This window comes from Ornithodoros turicata, unplaced genomic scaffold (genome assembly GCF_037126465.1).
Source record: "Ornithodoros turicata isolate Travis unplaced genomic scaffold, ASM3712646v1 Chromosome117, whole genome shotgun sequence".
Taxonomy (NCBI): Eukaryota; Metazoa; Arthropoda; class Arachnida; order Ixodida; family Argasidae; genus Ornithodoros; species Ornithodoros turicata.
Genome location: NW_026999299.1, coordinates 308398 through 322190, shown reverse-complemented (window position 1 = coordinate 322190; position 13793 = coordinate 308398). Strand labels below are relative to the sequence as shown.

Here is a 13793-nt window from a genome sequence, read left to right as displayed (position 1 = left end):
GTGCCAAAAAGATATCCAGGGTAGCCCAGGTTTTTCGCGTACGTGTTTTGACGAGGGGACTTCGGCGAGATTTCGTCGTTTAGGCTTAGCCCGATCACGCGCTCAACTGATTCGAACTGTGAAAATATGATATTGCTAATAGCGCCCGGTGTTCGTAATTGCTGTACTGCCTTCGCGTCATCGCGTTCCCCTGGTGGCGGCGGGGCTGCAAGCGGCAGCACACGGGTGGCAATCCGATAACCAGGCATCGTCTGCTAGCGCCGAATTTCTATTCCTCTCCGCATTCCTATGAAAGCGCTGTCACGTCTACGCATTTGGAGCTAGCAGACGACGCGCAGTTATCGGATCGCCATCTCTCGCGTGTGGCGGCGCTCGCAACTCCCCGTCAGCAGGGGGGAACGGAAGTGATTTGCTTGTCGGTGGTGGTGAGCGCCCTCTCCCTTTGCCGCGGAAACCAGTTATCGCCAGTTGCTCCGGAGAATTGGGGGTGGAAGAGGCGGTCGGGCCAGGTGCAATGTTTCCCGTCAACCGTTCGGTTCTTTCTAACGGGGTGAAAAAATTTCCGCGGTAATTATGACTCTATTGCGGTGAGTGCGTTCTGTTCATGTTTAATGCGTGTGTTGATGTGTCGGACAGATTGCTATCATTCCAATGCACACGTCAGCCAGTGTAGACAGGGGATGTAACCTTTGGCGATGAATCAATTTTTGTGGTGCATGTTACTGGCCTGTTCAGCTCTTTTCTGTAAAGGAAAGAGCGTGTTAATAATGACTTCTCTGCTACTCTCAGTATGGCGGTGAGTGGATCGCGTTACGACTGATATAGTGCAAGAAAATTTCATTGAATTGTCGAAATCGCCCGCGTCGTTGAATTAGAAGCCGACCCCACTGCGTACGTTAACCTTGGACACACTGCTAGGAGTACGTCTGATCGTTCCTTTCTTTCCCATGTATCATCATATTTAGGACGCGTGCCTGGGAGGGGGACAGCCCGCGGGTTTTTCCGAAAAATAGGCTGAACCAGGGCGCGTGATTAGAGATGTGGTGTTAGCAATGGCGGAGAGTGTTCATATTTTACACGCATGCCAGGGAGGGACGGGTCAACGCGAGAGTGATTGCATCTGTGAAAGAAAAGATGTCGCGGATAGCGCAGGCTTTTCGTGTGTACTGCGTGTTTGGGGGGGGGGGGGGGTAGGGCTGCTGTTGCAAAATTTCGTCGGTTAGGCTTAGCCCGACCACGCGCTGAAATGATTGGCACTGTGCCAAAAAGATATCGAGGGTAGCCCAGGTTTTTCGTGTACGTGTTTTGACGAGTGGACTTCGGCCAGATTTCGTCGTTTAGAATTAGAAGCCGACCCCACTGCGTACGTTAACGTTGGACACACAGCTAGGAATACTTCTGATTGTTCCTTTCTTTCCCAGGCATCTTTTGACGAGAGACGGAACCCTAGTTCACAGACGTGAACTAATGCCCAGAGGAGTGTTCAGAGGGAGGATGACCTGCTACGTGTGGCGTGTTGGCTCGGTAAGTGTCTCGTGTTCATATTTATGGCGGGCGTCGTTAGAGATCCCTCGTTAGAACGTATTCGTGATTAGAGATGTGGCGTTAGCAATGGCGGAGAGTGTTCATATTTACGACGCTTTTCTGGGAGGGGGCAGGCGGCGGGTTTTCTTGAAAAAAATAGGCTGAACCAGGGCGCGTGATTAGAGAGTGGTGTTAGCAATGGCTCTAAGCCCGGAGTGTTCATATTGACGACGCGTGTCTGAGAGGGAAGCAGGCGACGGGTTTTCCCGATAAAAAAGGGGCTTAGCTCGAGTGCCTGGGCGGGTGATTAGAGATGTGGTGTTAGCAATGGCGGAAAGCACAGTGTTTATATTTTTCATGTATGCCAGGGAGGGAAGGGGCCACGCGAGAGTGATTGCAACTGTGAAAAGAAAAGATATCGCGAATAGCGCAGGCTTTTCGTGTTTACTGCGTGTTTGGACGGCGGGGCTGCGGCAAAATTTCGTCGTTTAGGCTGAGCCCGATCACGCGCTCAACTGATTCGAACTGTGAAAATATGATATCGCGGATAGCGCAGGCTTTTCGTGTTTACTGCGTGTTTGGACGGCGGGGCTGCGGCAAAATTTCGTCGGTTAGGCTTATCACGCGCTGAACTGATTCGGACTGTGAAAATATGATATCGCAGGCTTGTCGTGTGTACTGCGTGTTTGGGAGGGGGGGGGGTAGGGCTGCTGTTGCAAAATTTCGTCGGTTAGGCTTAGCCCGACCACGCGCTGAAGTGATTGGCACTGTGCCAAAAAGATATCCAGGGTAGCCCAGGTTTTTCGCGTACGTGTTTTGACGAGGGGACTTCGGCGAGATTTCGTCGTTTAGGCTTAGCCCGATCACGCGCTCAACTGATTCGAACTGTGAAAATATGATATTGCTAATAGCGCCCGGTGTTCGTAATTGCTGTACTGCCTTCGCGTCATCGCGTTCCCCTGGTGGCGGCGGGGCTGCAAGCGGCAGCACACGGGTGGCAATCCGATAACCAGGCATCGTCTGCTAGCGCCGAATTTCCATTCCTCTCCGCATTCCTAGGAAAGCGCTGCCACGTCTACGCATTTGGAGCCAGCAGACGACGCACGGTTATCGGATCGCCATCTCTCGCGTGTGGCGGCGCTCGCAACTTCCCCCGTTACCAGGGGAACGGAAGCGATTTGCTTGTCGGTGGTGGTGAGCGCCCTCTCCCTTTGCCGCGGAAACCAGTTATCGCCAGTTGCTCCGGAGAATTGGGGCTGGAAGAGGCGGTCGGGCCAGGTGCAGTGTTTCCCGTCAACCGTTCGGTTCTTTCTAACGGGGTGAAAAAATTTCCGCGGTAATTATGACTCTATTGCGGTGAGTGCGTTCTGTTCATGTTTAATGCGTGTGTTGATGTGTCGGACAGATTGCCATCATTCCAATGCACACGTCAGCCAGTGTAGACAGGGGATGTAACCTTTGGCGATGAATCAATTTTTGTGGTGCATGTTACTGGCCTGTTCAGCTCTTTTCTGTAAAGGAAAGAGCGTGTTAATAATGACTTCTCTGCTACTCTCAGTATGGCGGTGAGTGGATCGCGTTACGACTGATATAGTGCAAGAAAATTTCATTGAATTGTCGAAATCGCCCGCGTCGTTGAATTAGAAGCCGACCCCACTGCGTACGTTAACCTTGGACACACTGCTAGGAGTACGTCTGATTGTTCCTTTCTTTCCCATGTATCATCATATTTAGGACGCGTGCCTGGGAGGGGGACAGCCCGCGGGTTTTTCCGAAAAATAGGCTGAACCAGGGCGCGTGATTAGAGATGTGGTGTTAGCAATGGCGGAGAGTGTTCATATTTTACACGCATGCCAGGGAGGGACGGGTCAACGCGAGAGTGATTGCAACTGTGAAAAGATGTCGCGGATAGCGCAGGCTTTTCGTGTGTACTGCGTGTTTGGGGGGGGGGGGGGTAGGGCGGCTGTTGAAAATTTCGTCGGTTAGGCTTAGCCCGACCACGCGCTGAAGTGATTGGCACTGTGCCAAAAAGATATCGAGGGTAGCCCAGGTTTTTCGTGTACGTGTTTTGACGAGTGGACTTCGGCCAGATTTCGTCGTTTAGAATTAGAAGCCGACCCCACTGCGTACGTTAACGTTGGACACACAGCTAGGAATACTTCTGATTGTTCCTTTCTTTCCCAGGCATCTTTTGACGAGAGACGGAACCCTAGTTCACAGACGTGAACTAATGCCCAGAGGAGTGTTCAGAGGGACGATGACCTGCTACGTGTGGCGTGTTGGCTCGGTAAGTGTCTCGTGTTCATATTTATGGCGGGCGTCGTTAGAGATCCCTCGTTAGAACGTATTCGTGATTAGAGATGTGGCGTTAGCAATGGCGGAGAGTGTTCATATTTACGACGCTTTTCTGGGAGGGGGCAGGCGGCGGGTTTTCTTGAAAAAAATAGGCTGAACCAGGGCGCGTGATTAGAGAGTGGTGTTAGCAATGGCTCTAAGCCCGGAGTGTTCATATTGACGACGCGTGTCTGAGAGGGAAGCAGGCGACGGGTTTTCCCGATAAAAAAGGGGCTTAGCTCGAGTGCCTGGGCGGGTGATTAGAGATGTGGTGTTAGCAATGGCGGAAAGCACAGTGTTTATATTTTTCATGTATGCCAGGGAGGGAAGGGGCCACGCGAGAGTGATTGCAACTGTGAAAAGAAAAGATATCGCGGATAGCGCAGGCTTTTCGTGTTTACTGCGTGTTTGGACGGCGGGGCTGCGGCAAAATTTCGTCGTTTAGGCTGAGCCCGATCACGCGCTCAACTGATTCGAACTGTGAAAATATGATATCGCGGATAGCGCAGGCTTTTCGTGTTTACTGCGTGTTTGGACGGCGGGGCTGCGGCAAAATTTCGTCGGTTAGGCTTATCACGCGCTGAACTGATTCGGACTGAAAATATGATATCGCAGGCTTGTCGTGTGTACTGCGTGTTTGGGAGGGGGGGGGGGGTAGGGCTGCTGTTGCAAAATTTCGTCGGTTAGGCTTAGCCCGACCACGCGCTGAAGTGATTGGCACTGTGCCAAAAAGATATCCAGGGTAGCCCAGGTTTTTCGCGTACGTGTTTTGACGAGGGGACTTGGGCGAGATTTCGTCGTTTAGGCTTAGCCCGATCACGCGCTCAACTGATTCGAACTGTGAAAATATGATATTGCTAATAGCGCCCGGTGTTCGTAATTGCTGTACTGCCTTCGCGTCATCGCGTTCCCCTGGTGGCGGCGGGGCTGCAAGCGGCATCACACGGGTGGCAATCCGATAACCAGGCATCGTCTGCTAGCGCCGAATTTCTATTCCTCTCCGCATTCCTATGAAAGCGCTGTCACGTCTACGCATTTGGAGCTAGCAGACGACGCGCAGTTATCGGATCGCCATCTCTCGCGTGTGGCGGCGCTCGCAACTCCCCCGTCAGCAGGGGGGAACGGAAGTGATTTGCTTGTCGGTGGTGGTGAGCGCCCTCTCCCTTTGCCGCGGAAACCAGTTATCGCCAGTTGCTCCGGAGAATTGGGGGTGGAAGAGGCGGTCGGGCCAGGTGCAATGTTTCCCGTCAACCGTTCGGTTCTTTCTAACGGGGTGAAAAAATTTCCGCGGTAATTATGACTCTATTGCGGTGAGTGCGTTCTGTTCATGTTTAATGCGTGTGTTGATGTGTCGGACAGATTGCTATCATTCCAATGCACACGTCAGCCAGTGTAGACAGGGGATGTAACCTTTGGCGATGAATCAATTTTTGTGGTGCATGTTACTGGCCTGTTCAGCTCTTTTCTGTAAAGGAAAGAGCGTGTTAATAATGACTTCTCTGCTACTCTCAGTATGGCGGTGAGTGGATCGCGTTACGACTGATATAGTGCAAGAAAATTTCATTGAATTGTCGAAATCGCCCGCGTCGTTGAATTAGAAGCCGACCCCACTGCGTACGTTAACCTTGGACACACTGCTAGGAGTACGTCTGATCGTTCCTTTCTTTCCCATGTATCATCATATTTAGGACGCGTGCCTGGGAGGGGGACAGCCCGCGGGTTTTTCCGAAAAATAGGCTGAACCAGGGCGCGTGATTAGAGATGTGGTGTTAGCAATGGCGGAGAGTGTTCATATTTTACACGCATGCCAGGGAGGGACGGGTCAACGCGAGAGTGATTGCATCTGTGAAAAGAAAAGATGTCGCGGATAGCGCAGGCTTTTCGTGTGTACTGCGTGTTTGGGGGGGGGGGGGGAGGGCTGCTGTTGCAAAATTTCGTCGGTTAGGCTTAGCCCGACCACGCGCTGAAATGATTGGCACTGTGCCAAAAAGATATCGAGGGTAGCCCAGGTTTTTCGTGTACGTGTTTTGACGAGTGGACTTCGGCCAGATTTCGTCGTTTAGAATTAGAAGCCGACCCCACTGCGTACGTTAACGTTGGACACACAGCTAGGAATACTTCTGATTGTTCCTTTCTTTCCCAGGCATCTTTTGACGAGAGACGGAACCCTAGTTCACAGACGTGAACTAATGCCCAGAGGAGTGTTCAGAGGGAGGATGACCTGCTACGTGTGGCGTGTTGGCTCGGTAAGTGTCTCGTGTTCATATTTATGGCGGGCGTCGTTAGAGATCCCTCGTTAGAACGTATTCGTGATTAGAGATGTGGCGTTAGCAATGGCGGAGAGTGTTCATATTTACGACGCTTTTCTGGGAGGGGGCAGGCGGCGGGTTTTCTTGAAAAAAATAGGCTGAACCAGGGCGCGTGATTAGAGAGTGGTGTTAGCAATGGCTCTAAGCCCGGAGTGTTCATATTGACGACGCGTGTCTGAGAGGGAAGCAGGCGACGGGTTTTCCCGATAAAAAAGGGGCTTAGCTCGAGTGCCTGGGCGGGTGATTAGAGATGTGGTGTTAGCAATGGCGGAAAGCACAGTGTTTATATTTTTCATGTATGCCAGGGAGGGAAGGGGCCACGCGAGAGTGATTGCAACTGTGAAAAGAAAAGATATCGCGAATAGCGCAGGCTTTTCGTGTTTACTGCGTGTTTGGACGGCGGGGCTGCGGCAAAATTTCGTCGTTTAGGCTGAGCCCGATCACGCGCTCAACTGATTCGAACTGTGAAAATATGATATCGCGGATAGCGCAGGCTTTTCGTGTTTACTGCGTGTTTGGACGGCGGGGGCTGCGGCAAAATTTCGTCGGTTAGGCTTATCACGCGCTGAACTGATTCGGACTGTGAAAATATGATATCGCAGGCTTGTCGTGTGTACTGCGTGTTTGGGAGGGGGGGGGGTAGGGCTGCTGTTGCAAAATTTCGTCGGTTAGGCTTAGCCCGACCACGCGCTGAAGTGATTGGCACTGTGCCAAAAAGATATCCAGGGTAGCCCAGGTTTTTCGCGTACGTGTTTGACGAGGGGACTTCGGCGAGATTTCGTCGTTTAGGCTTAGCCCGATCACGCGCTCAACTGATTCGAACTGTGAAAATATGATATTGCTAATAGCGCCCGGTGTTCGTAATTGCTGTACTGCCTTCGCGTCATCGCGTTCCCCTGGTGGCGGCGGGGCTGCAAGCGGCAGCACACGGGTGGCAATCAGATAACCAGGCATCGTCTGCTAGCGCCGAATTTCTATTCCTCTCCGCATTCCTATGAAAGCGCTGTCACGTCTACGCATTTGGAGCTAGCAGACGACGCGCAGTTATCGGATCGCCATCTCTCGCGTGTGGCGGCGCTCGCAACTCCCCCGTCAGCAGGGGGGAACGGAAGTGATTTGCTTGTCGGTGGTGGTGAGCGCCCTCTCCCTTTGCCGCGGGAAACCAAGTTATCGCCAGTTGCTCCGGAGAATTGGGGGTGGAAGAGGCGGTCGGGCCAGGTGCAATGTTTCCCGTCAACCGTTCGGTTCTTTCTAACGGGGTGAAAAAATTTCCGCGGTAATTATGACTCTATTGCGGTGAGTGCTTTCTGTTCATGTTTAATGCGATGTGTTGATGTGTCGGACAGATTGCTATCATTCCAATGCACACGTCAGCCAGTGTAGACAGGGGATGTAACCTTTGGCGATGAATCAATTTTTGTGGTGCATGTTACTGGCCTGTTTCAGCTCTTTTCTGTAAAGGAAAGAGCGTGTTAATAATGACTTCTCTGCTACTCTCCAGTATGGCGGTGAGTGGATCGCGTTACGACTGATATAGTGCAAGAAAATTTCATTGAATTGTCGAAATCGCCCGCGTCGTTGAATTAGAAGCCGACCCCACTGCGTACGTTAACCTTGGACACACTGCTAGGAGTACGTCTGATCGTTCCTTTCTTTCCCATGTATCTTCATATTTAGGACGCGTGCCTGGGAGGGGGACAGCCCGCGGGTTTTTCCGAAAAATAGGCTGAACCAGGGCGCGTGATTAGAGATGTGGTGTTAGCAATGGCGGAGAGTGTTCATATTTTACACGCATGCCAGGGAGGGACGGGTCAACGCGAGAGTGATTGCATCTGTGAAAAGAAAAGATGTCGCGGATAGCGCAGGCTTTTCGTGTGTACTGCGTGTTTGGGTTAAACCCTAAAACTTCAGGCTCTAATTATATATTACAGGAAAAAGAGCACTTAAGAGTCGTGCTATCGTCACATCCTTACGCTTCTGTTAGCTAGTTTCGCCTTTTCCCTATTTGTCTGGAAGCACGTAGTGTTTTTGACTTACGAAAGGTACAACTTGCCGTCCTTGCGTATAAATTCATAAATGTGGTCTGCAATTCATCAATATCTCTTTCCAACTTTATTTGTCAGCATACTCACTTCATACTGACAGCGTTACTCTGACACTTCCAATTTCCAGAACCAATTTCGTGTAGTTTACGGTTGCCAAGCCTGCGGAACGTTTCGCCCTTGGCCAGACTACCTCCATTCGTAAATTTAAACAGGGAGTCAAAGTGTTCCTTTCTACTGGTAATGGCATTAACTAATTTTTTTCGACATCGTCAGATTTTTATTTCTAGTTTCAAAACGTCTTTATCGTTACTTTGCTCTATCTTCACAAGACGGTGACACTTTGTAACATTTTTCCCACCAGCTCCCATGACGTAGTGCTTAAGATAGCGTAGGTTTCATTAAGCATTGTAAAGTTTAAATAAATTCAATTCAATTCAATTCAAGATGATCGCTTTCCACGCCGAGACTCGGAGGGTGACACGGGTTCGAATCCCGTCACCGGCTATGTTTCCAGACTTTCCAGACGAAATGTCGGCAACAGTTCCCTCTGAAGTCGGCCAGGATGCATATACTAACCACCCCCTGTCCCCCACTCCTTCCTCCTGTCCTCTCTCCATCTATCTACATCTGTACGCCGCTCATAGCCATAGTTGCTTCACGACGCTAACACAAAATTAAAAACAAAAAAAATTCTTTTGTATCTGGGACAGTGTCCGGAGGGCGGTTTATCCTGCAGTCCCGTTTCTTACATGTTTAATGCTAATTAATAAATAAAGAAATATAGAAAGGACATCCACTGTGTCCAACTCACTCGATTCCTTGGAATCCTCCTTTCCCGAAGGTGCTTCCTTTGGTGATCCCGTAGACGGTCTTCCTCGCGAGAGAAACCTCCGTAGAGCAAGCAGATGCTCCCGTCTCCGCAGCTGACGTTTCATGTGCGCTATGAGGGCATTCCTGTGTGCAAATCTCGCGGAACATGCTTCGCAAACGCAAGAGTTCTCTTCTGTGTCAGTGCTCTGGCGGACCTCAGGGTGGGCCGTCTCCACGCCGGAGCGATCGTCGAACGGACACTCCGACGTCATTTCCTTGGCCTCGTGTCGCTTCCTGGACTTGTCCTCCAAGTCCGGGGAGACCCTCGGGAAGAGTTCGGGAAAACGTTCGGACGAAGAACGTTCCCGCTTTCTTTTTCGCCTGTGACACAAAGAAGATGCAGTTTTTGAAGCTTTTTGGCTGTATCCTCTCACCAGGTGTCATTGGTGAAATAAATTATTATTATTATTATTAAGATCACGTGCATCAAACAGTATGGTATATTCTATATCAGAACAACAGTGGAGGACTGTACGCCAATTGAAATATACTCACTCAAAGTGCACATACAGCAGTAAAATTATGAAGTTAAATCATGAAATAGAAACAGTATTAATTTAGGGCCCGACTTTTTCGGGTTTTATTTTTGGCCAAATTCGGGGGGTAAATATCGGGTGATATTTTTCATTCGAAAATTCGGGTGTATTCGGGTTAAATCCCGTTATGGCATATTCTGTCATCAGGAATTCGGGTGTATTCGGGTGATTTTTTTTTTGTTTACTAAAAATTTGTCTTAACATGGAACTAATGTTTAGCAATGTTATCAAACTTTATTTTAATGCTCGCTTATGAGTGTGCCACGCGACCCGGATGTTTTCGGGTAGATTCGGGTTAAACCCGAATTTTTACTGATTTCGTTCGGGGGGTAAATATCGGGCGGATACGGGTTTAACCCTAAAAAGTCAGGCCCTAAGAAATTATTTGCTTGTCCCCATGCACCATATTTAAAGGTTGCAAAAGTCCACCTGATCCATGCATCATTCTCTGCAAGGATACCATTTAGTATACTCAGTGATGAGCAAACTTCCTCAAAATTCTACTTAAAGTAAAGTACCAAGCCCTGTTGTTCTTTAAGTGCAGTACAATGTTGCATAGTACAAATGTACTTAAAGTGTGAAGACATTAGCAAAGTACTTTAAAGTGCTCCTCAAGTACAATACAAATTTAGATTGTGTCACTGGTCGCTGAACCGGAACCGAAACAAACCGAAAAACGTTTTTCGGTTCGACACTCTGCCTTTGACTCTGATGCTCCACCTCAGCGCCTCCTCATGAGTGAACACGGACCAGCACAATCGGGAAAATTCTCCCCACTCAGTCCAGGAGGACACGTTGATGAAGACTACACTTGTTTACGTATATATTGTTTACAGTATATTATATATTGTATATAGAAATGATTTTGCAAACATATTTTGCGTTTGTAGTGCCGCTTGGGGTACTTGAAAGGAAGCACAGAAGAAAAATACTGAAATTTAAATGTACTTTAAGTAAAGTACAAGCACTGAAATATGTACGTATAGCAGTAATTGGTACTTCAAGTACATCCCATACAACAGTCTTACTTATTCACACCCTCGCCTCAAAAAACATGGTTCAGGGCAGGGGAGAACACAAGCCAGCACGATCACAAGGACCCCCCCCCCCCCCCCCCCCCCCCAGTCAGTTCAGGAGAGGACATATCACACATGTTCACGCATACTGTTCAGCACATCACATCTGCAGTCACATCACCTATTACATCATATCATATATTTCACAGCAACACACACTGTGGAGCTTTAAAAGATCTCATGTAAGCTGCACTCTGCGTAGACGATGTTTCAGATGAAATGCACGCTGAAGCGTTCGAAGGAATAATCTTCTCGCCCGTCTTCGGTGCCTGTAAGACAAAGGTGCTCACGTGATTATCAACCAGTGCAGTACTACACTCTTAAAAAAAAAAAGGGCGTACTTTAACTCCTTTCCTTGCCACATATATCACTCCCTTTTTGAGAGTAACTGTATTCTCTAGTAGGGAGTGATATATGTGGCAAGAAAAAGGAGTTAAAGTACACCCTTTTTAAGAGTGTAGGTGATCGTCTTCTCAACAACACTTACACTTGCAAACTATAGTGAATGATATCATATAGCTCTATAAACTTAATATTGTAAACATAATTTTCCACACTGTGATTAAATTTTCTGCAGCCTGTCAACAAGCGCAGGTGTAATGGAGGACTTCATTCCAAAGTGGAAATGAATAGAGATGACAGCTCCCTTCTTATCAGCTGTGGCCCCGGGGAAAAGAAATATTCGCTTATTTGTCATACCTTGTCATACGATGTCCTTGCTTCACCTGTAGACAAAGTACAGATATGACTTACATATTTGGTGCGGTAAAAGTGAAGTTTCACGCGAAGTTCGAGGCATGTTATTGTGCGAAAGCACGTGTAGCAACGCAATGCGTGAAGTCCTAAATATCACTTCGGCTGCCTCCTAATTCACACGAATCTGCAGCGAGACGACGACACATCAGAAAGGTAGTTCACACTACATAAATATTGGGTCACTACCTACACCGTAGTTCGGATTTGGTTCCTATGTCCCGCTTGTACCTTCTCTTGGTTCGGCCGGCCTTCAACTGGTTACTTTGAAGATACTGCGCGTGGCACAGTAGCTTGCGTCACAGATATTCACAGTATGAAGAGATGAAAGGATGACACAACTCCGACAACCACCAACAACTGACACATTGACGCCAACTGGCCATGCCGACTTACTTTTCAAACCTTCAAAACAGACAAGAGTACAGACAAACAGACAGACAAGTTCTGATGCCGATGGTGCTCGGTAAGATATCGCTTCATGTTTCGGTTTTGTTATGAATGCGCATTTTCCATGATACTCCGCTATCAGATGTTCTTTCGAGACTTATCTTGTTGACTTGTTTTTTATTACCTGTTTCCTGTAGCCGCAAGGCGGTTTCCGTCGACGGATTCCCTGAATGGAAGTTTTGAGTAATAAGGGTTGCGGTTGGTTTGGAACGAGGCAGGATGGTCCCTCATATTTGATCGGCGGCATAAACAGGTTTCAATACTGATATTTATATATTGTGTGATATTTAACAAAAAAAGGAATTCTACGCTCCAACGGAATTATAGTCAGCGACACAAGGACCACAAGGACCGTGATCGGACCACGGTTTTTTCTGGCAGTAACACCGGGTGCACGTACTGAGCGGCGAACGTCGCAACAGATGCCGAGATTGTTGTCATTCTGTCAGGGGCATTCTAGAGATTAAAACATACACATGGGAAGGTATGCAACTGTTAAAACACTTACATATTATCTATGTGATCAGAATATAATCGGACGAGATTAATTAATGCGGTGTATTCTTGCAACATTTTCGAAAACTTGTGCATGCGTGTGCCGTTTCAGAACTTTATAGCATGACCATTTGCGTCGAGCTTGTACTCGGTGGTTTATATACGAATTTCCGATTAAAAGCACTAGATGGAGAAATTTCTTCGTCCATATATTTCACTTCACTTTCTACTTTTGCATACATTCTTCAAAATTTCATTCGTCAAAAATTTGGATTTAGTATGAGAGAACTGATGTTCTGAGGCTGGAACAACATAGAAAGGAAAAATCCAGAAGGTGTGGGTTCGAGTCCTACAGCTGGCTAATCTTTTCAGTGACTCTCCATCTTTCACTGGATTTAAATAATAATAATTGGGTGTTTACGTCGCGAGACAACTGAGATCATGAGCGACGCCACAGCGGTCGGTCTGTGGATTGCTTTTGCCCACCTGAGGGTTCTTTAACGTGCGATGAAAGCTCATCACACGGCACCCCGTATTTAACGTCCCTCGCGGAAGACGGCGTGTCTAAGCAACTTGTACCCTGCCACCAAGTTGCTGGCGTCCTCGGCCGGGTTCGAACCCGCGATCTCGGGATCAGAAGGCGAACACGCTAACCGACTTAGCCACCGAGGCCGGTTTTCACTGGATTTAGTATTTCATACTCTCCAGTCAATAGACCTCTCCGCGTTTGTGAACAAACGACGTCATAGTGTTCGACAGCGCCAGTTGGACTACCCAGTTGAACGCCAGTTGGGGTTGAACTACTCTCGAAGCTAGGTGCAAACAAGGTCGCGTCCGAAAGTCACGGTCTTGAGGGGATTACGATATGGTCCCTGAAAGGGACGCTACCTTCGGTCCTACTTTTCTTTTAATGGGAGGCAGCGAACAAGTGCCCATTCGTGGAACCCCGCCCTCCCCTTCCGATCTGTTTCGGTTTCAAGTCTGTCTACCAACGACATGATGGTGTTTCTCGGGTAGAGCTTTTGTAGCCCTGGAGGCTAAAAACGTTCCAGATGAGAGAACTGATGTTCTGAGGCTGGAACACCATAGAAAGGACAAATACATACAAAGCCAGTAAATCCAGCCGGTAAGCCAGAAGACGTGTGTTCGAGTCCTACAGCTGGCTAACGTTTTCAGTGACTTCCATCTTTCATACTTCCATGAATTGCCTCTTGTAAGCACTTTAGTGGACCTATTTGTGTATTTAGAGTACTGTATTTAAAATACCGCGTTTTAAATATGGTTTACGGTATTTCGGTACCTTACCTAGTATTTTTTCTTAGATGTATTTGTACTTTTTTGTGGTATTTTCTACTGAATACTCTAATTACTTTATCGATCTCTTTGTCAAACGTTTCTTTG

The 13793-nt window shown here is 48.3% G+C and overlaps 2 long non-coding RNA genes across 2 annotated transcripts; one reads left to right on the top strand and one right to left on the bottom strand.

Moving 5' to 3' along the window:
* The first annotated feature begins 3713 nt into the window (after window positions 1-3713).
* Window positions 3714-9380, top strand: LOC135371606 (uncharacterized). The gene is made up of 3 exons (XR_010415660.1): window positions 3714-3811; window positions 6002-6104; window positions 9054-9380. It is a non-coding gene; the product is annotated as an uncharacterized LOC135371606 (long non-coding RNA).
* A 1386-nt stretch (window positions 9381-10766) lies between these two features.
* On the bottom strand, window positions 10767-11842 carry LOC135371608 (uncharacterized). Its single transcript, XR_010415662.1, has 3 exons — window positions 11641-11842; window positions 11394-11419; window positions 10767-10963 (listed from the first exon to the last, which is right to left on the bottom strand). It is a non-coding gene; the product is annotated as an uncharacterized LOC135371608 (long non-coding RNA).
* Window positions 11843-13793: the final 1951 nt, after the last annotated feature.